The sequence below is a fragment of the Pogona vitticeps genome, chromosome 1 (assembly GCF_051106095.1).
Source record: "Pogona vitticeps strain Pit_001003342236 chromosome 1, PviZW2.1, whole genome shotgun sequence".
NCBI classification, from domain to species: Eukaryota; Metazoa; Chordata; class Lepidosauria; order Squamata; family Agamidae; genus Pogona; species Pogona vitticeps.
The window spans coordinates 319,413,682-319,419,697 of NC_135783.1; the positions used below are offsets into that span (position 1 = coordinate 319,413,682).

The following is a 6,016-nucleotide window of genomic DNA, read 5'->3' on the forward strand; positions in this document are numbered from 1 at the left end:
GCACTTCTAGGAAACTCTATTCATACAAGTGGAAAGCTTCTCGGGTATAGCTATACAACTAACCACACCTAATCCACACTGACAGTTCACTGAACAGCTGAATGGAGTGCCATAAGGTATCTTAAATGTATGATGTCCTCACTTACAAAATCCAATAACAAAGGAGTACTAACAGGTTTGGAAAATAGGAAGTAGATTTTAGTGTGAGCAGTGAGGTTGTGTTTTTGCTGCTTAATAATAATCATGTGCTGTCAAGTCAATTCTGACTTATGGTAACCCTTTCCAGGGTTTTCTAGGTAGAGTGTGCTTAGAAGTGGTTTATTAGCCCCTTCCTCTGGGGTATCCTGGGACTGTACAGTTTGCCCAAGGCTACACAGGCTGGCTCTACTCCCAGCAGGCACTGTGGGGAATTGAACTCCCAACCACTTAACTCATTGAGCTATCAAAGGAGACTTAAAATGCTATTCAGTACTTGTCTCATGTTTTCTTTAAAAAGCTTGGAAGGCTTTGTTTTACTTACACAGCTGCCATTTATCATCCAGCAACTATGTCAACCTTAGGAAACAAAGTGTAAATACACCATGCTTAATGAAATTCGGTATTTATTTGATTGATTGATTGATTGATTGATTGATTGATTGATTGATTGATTGATTGATTGATTGATTGATTGATTGATTGATTGATTGATTGATTGATTGATTGATTGATTGATTTTTATCCCGCCTGTCTGGACCAACGGTCCACAGTGAGTTCTGCCTTTTGGAATATAGACATGGAAAGGTGCTGGAAGATGCTGCATTTGTGGCCATAAATGTTACTGTGCAAACTTTATCCTCACAATTTTGTTCTTTATTAACATATCCACTGTCTCTGTGTAAAGAGCTTTCTTTGCAGGAGTCAAGTGAGATCCACAGAGCAGCCTAGCCACCACATTCTGCTCTAGCTGCAGTTTCTGAACCAATCAATGGGAGCCCCATAGAATGTGTGCTGTGGTGCTCCACTGATGTCTACAAATCCATGACTCATTTTGGATCAGCTAGCCCCATCCAGGAATGACTGTAGCTGATGCACAGCAGAAGCTAGAACCCTAGTGACTGAATCCACATCGGTTTCTAGAGATGGATCACCAGCTGTGCCCACTGTGTGTATCTGTTTTTCTAGTAGGAGTACAACCCCATTCAGAAGTAAATTACCTAACTTCCAGACCCAGGAAGGGACCGTGTTCTACCAGAAATTGATTTCAGTGTACTCATTGTCTTCCAGAGCACCACCACAACTGGACACATGCCTGGATCATTCACAACCATGCCTCAATTAAAGATAACAGAAAAATACAGCTGGGTGTCATCAGCATTTTGGTGACACCTAGCCCAACATTTCCTAATTACTGGACCCAGTGACTTTGTATACATGTTAAATAGCACTGGAAACAAAACCATGCCCCATAGCACTCCACAAGATAATTGCCCATCCCTCAAAGCATTTCTCTGGAATTGATTTCCCACAGGTGGGACTGAAGTGGGCCCCTAATAATCCTGTACCTTTTATTCCAGCCTCATGATTCCACCTAGATGGATATAATGACTGATGATACTAAGAGTGGCTAACAGATCAAGGACAAGTGATAAGGCCATATTCTCCTATTCTTCTTCAGGGTTTACTCCATCCCATAATCAGACCTGAATCCAGACTAGAATGGAGTGAGTGGCTCCCACACCGCATTCCACTGAACGATCAGTAGAGTGGGTAAAGTAAAATTCTTTATTCTTTTTACTGATAACCAAAATACTGCTAACTTGGCATACAACCCTCTTTAAGGGTGCAGGGAGTTCTCCCAAACAAGATGGTCCCTGCCTCCTCCACCTGTTCCAATACACCCCTCAGGTACACTAGGGATATTACAGCAAGGGTGTCTGATGCAGGCTTGGAGACTGTCTTGCACTAGGGTAGCCTCAGCACATACTGTGTCCGTCACTGGATGGCCCTCTGAGGTCAAGGGCATAGCTGGGGCATGATATGACTCCCATATGACACACCCAAAGTCCAATCAGACCCAGGAGATCTTGCGCCTTTCCAGTGTAGTGACTGCAACCGTGGACTAGCAGGTGGGGCACCTGGATGGCTTGCTGGATACGTCTGTCTGGAGCCTGGCATCAGGAAAAGGGTGGCCCTTTGGCAGCAGTGTGCCCAGTACTGCTCCTTCCAACATTTTACCTCCTGTTGCCGAGCCTCATCATGGTGCGCCTGGGCCTCCAGAGAAATGAATAATTCCTCCCAATGGCCAGAGTTCAGGTCACAGCAGTGGATAATCTTCCAATCCTCCATGGAATGACCCACTGTCATAGTCACCTCCTCAGCTTCCAGCGCCTCCAGCATATCAGTCCATACGCTCACCTGCATGGTGGACAACTCACCTCTAGGGAGTTGTCCACCACTCTGCACAGTCCACAGATGAGCTGCAGGTATGCAGCCGCTTGCTTGCTTGCTTGCAAGGAGGTTGAAGGCCCACACTCCCCCATGGGGAAAGACCTACTGGACTCACAAATGGGTTCAGATATTCTGTATTCTCCAAAAACATCTCACGACGTGCCTGAGCCAACATAGATGTCACTGTTTCAGTAATGTATACATGCTAAAAATTCCAGCTCATTCTAAGACTACTCTTTTTGGAACTTTGTCCTACTGGATGATACCAAAAATGCGTCGGAGACAACACATATGGAATGTGTTCAACTCCCACTCCTGCTGTGCACGAAGGGTCCAAGATTGCTTGCAGTACAGGAGTGTGCTCAGGACACAGGCTCTATAGACCTGGATCTTGGTATACGCCATCAACTTCTTATTAAGCCATACTATCTTTGTGAGTCTAGAGAACATGATAGCTGCTTTGCCAATGCATTTATCCAGCTCAACATCTAGGGAGAGAGTGTCGGAGATTGTTGAGCCAAGGTACACAAAGTCATGAACAACCTCCAATTCTTGCATGGAGATGGTGATAGAGGGATGTGAGTCCATGCCCTGGCCCATGACTTGTGTTTTCTTCAAGCTGACTGTTAGTCCAAAGTCTTGGCAGGCCTTGATAAAACAATTCATGAGTTGTTGTAGGTCTTCAGCAGAATGGGCAACAACAGCTGCATCATCAGGGATGATGAAGTCCCACATGCATTTCAGCTGGACTTTGGTCTTTGCTCTCAAATCTAGAGAGATTAAAGAGCTTTCTGTCTGTTCTAGTCCGGAGATAGACACCTTCTGTTGCAGTTCGAAAAGCGTGCATCAGCATGACAGCAAAAAAGATCCCAAACGGTCGGTGCGAGAACACAGCCCTGTTTCACTCCGCTTCGGATGTCAAAGGGGTCTGATGTTGAGCCATCAAAAACTACAGTGCCCTTTATTCCCTCATGAAAGGACCTGATGATGTTAAGGAGTCGAGGTGGACATCCAATCTTGGGAAGTATTTTAAAAAGGCCATCCCTGCTAACCAAATCAAAGGCCTTTGTGAGATCTGTGAAGGCCACAAAGAGTGGCTGTTGTTGTTCCCTACATTTCTCCTGCAACTGTCTGAGGGAGAATACCATGTCGGTGGTGGATCTATTAGCTCGAAATCCACACTGTGATTCTGGGTAGACTCTGTCTGCAAGCACCTGGAATCTTTTCAGTACAACACAGGCAAACAGCTTCCCTACAACACTGAGAAGAGAGATGCCATGGTAGTTATTGCAGTCGCCCCTGTCTCCTTTGTTCTTATACAATATTTTGATAGTAGCTGCCAAATCATCATAGAATTTGTCTTTGACTTCTGTTGTAGACGACAGTGTTGGTGCATATGCACTAATGAGGGTGACTGGCCCTGCTGATGAGTGGAGCTGCAGAAACAGGATTCTTTCACTCGCCACAGTAGGTGGTCAATAGTATGACTTAATATAAGGCAGTATTCTGGTTTTTATATGTCGCTTACTCAGTTTCACCAGTCAATGTTAATAAAAGCTTAATTAATTCTGTTAAAAGATACACTTATGTCCATAGGCAGAATACAATATACTTTCAACCTTGCCTGTGGCAATCAATCAAAATTGGGCTTCTAATAACCTGTTGCCTCTTAAAGTCTGAACCAAAAGATAACCCAAGTCCCAAGCTGTGATCGGTTTCATTATTTCCAAGTCAGGCTGCAGGCCTCATCCCATTGCCTGAATAAACCAGTAGAGGGATTGGTTCTTTTGGATTCGGCTAATGTCATGTAGACTTTATCCCAAATCCAATTTTTTTCTGTGGTGAGTGTCCTCGCCTCTGCCGCCGCTGACGCCCATGCCTCCATCATCTGTGGCTGTGAACTCTGCCATCTTCACCACCACCTGTCAAAACAAGGTCAGTCATGGCTGCCAGGGAAGGTAATTGAGCAGGGGTTAGCAACCAATTGGGCTGGTGGGGGCAAACAAGGGGGCACAGGGTGATCCAGCATGAGATGACTGAATGGGTGAAGGTACGGGCATGCAATTGGGGGCAATCCAAGGGCAGGAGGCTGGATGAGGGGGCAGGCGGTTGGATGAGGGGGCAGGCAGGCGATCAGGCTGATTGGGGCGCAATTGGGCAGGAGGTGAGGGGGCAGAGAGGCTAGAGTGATCTCCTCCTATCACGAGTGTTCACATATGTGGAATCAATTCCAATGAATCTATTCTTCATCTGCATCAAAATATATGTTTCTGTGGTGGAGGAGCAGAAAAACTCGCTCCCCCTACCACACCGATCCATGTTTGCATGTACCTCATGTATACGCCTAAATCGGAATTGTGTTTTTAAGGCAGAACCCAACACAAGAGCGTTTTTTAATTGTCGGTGGGATCAGGCTCCAAGTCAAGCTCACGAGTTACAACAGTTGATCTGTGCTTTGCCACGTGTTTTTGTTAGTGGCCTAGAACACATTCCTGAGAAAGGACCCCCTGGGACTAAAAGTACTTGGAACATGCATAATTTATTAATGTAAAAAATGCTGCTGCTTATAATGTTCTACTTTTGGTTCTGTGAATCCATCACCCTACAACCATTTTGATTATAAAAGTTGTGTTTTATATGGTACCTGTATCAGTTATCTAATTAATATTGTCACCTCTCCTGCAGATCATTTAACAGCATTATAAAGCTTGAATAACAGCATCATCTCAGTGGTGACCTCTTGCCTTGACAACTTGTAGTCTGCTATTCTAACAGTAATTAATACTGTACAGTCAAAATTGCTTCATCCACAGTCATAGTCTTGAATGCTTTTTAATGTCAGAATAATTTAGGTATGAAGCCTCACAATTCAAAGAAAGAATTTAGCAAGTGGAATGAAGATGCTCTCGAACCACCAGATCAAGGGCGCTGGCAAGGTGGAACTTAGAAACTACTACTGTTGTGTTATATTTACCAACACAGATTATGAGTTCTAAAATAGTGATGATATTTCATTGTTTCATGCACAACAGCCCTCGGGATTCTTTTCCTTCATGAAGTTGTGCACCTGGGAATGAAAACTATTTTTTCTTTCCCTTAAGAGCTCAGTGATGGATTGCTGATTGTAGTGTCCCCCCTATATTTTTGTTCATATATATAAAATGAATATTTGCTGTTTAAATATGTAATATGTGAAAAATAATAAAATTTGAATACAGTTTTTGTTATGTTTGGTCTGAAAAGTGTTTCTGGGTTCTATTTTCCTGCATTCCTTTTAATTCCTAACCATTTTCCTCACTATAACCTGGGCTTCTAACTCAGAACAGAGTGATGAAGTGTTTTTGAAGTGTGAGCTTTCTGCTGCATGACTTATTTATTTATAATTTCAACTTGTACAACACCCCCATTGCAATCTCTGGGCAGTTCACAACACATTAAATACAAATATTGAAAAATACAAAATAAAATACAACAAATACATTAAAAGAGATAAAATCCTGTCACTAAACCTATCTCTAAGTAGAATTAAACAAATTAATAGTTTGCAAAATAAACCACATCAGTCAGAAAAGAGAGATGATTATTT

The 6,016-nt window shown here is 43.2% G+C and overlaps 1 long non-coding RNA gene across 2 annotated transcripts; it reads left to right on the top strand.

The window, feature by feature from the left end:
* On the top strand, window positions 1–5,251 carry LOC140703219 (uncharacterized). Of its 2 annotated transcripts, XR_013544847.1 has the most exons (5): window positions 1–116; window positions 1,658–1,749; window positions 3,809–3,897; window positions 4,277–4,365; window positions 5,116–5,251. It is a non-coding gene; the product is annotated as an uncharacterized LOC140703219 (long non-coding RNA). The 2 variants fall into 2 exon arrangements; XR_013544846.1 differs by lacking the exon at window positions 1–116 and having other exon boundaries at window positions 1,615–1,749.
* The last annotated feature ends 765 nt before the right edge of the window (window positions 5,252–6,016 follow it).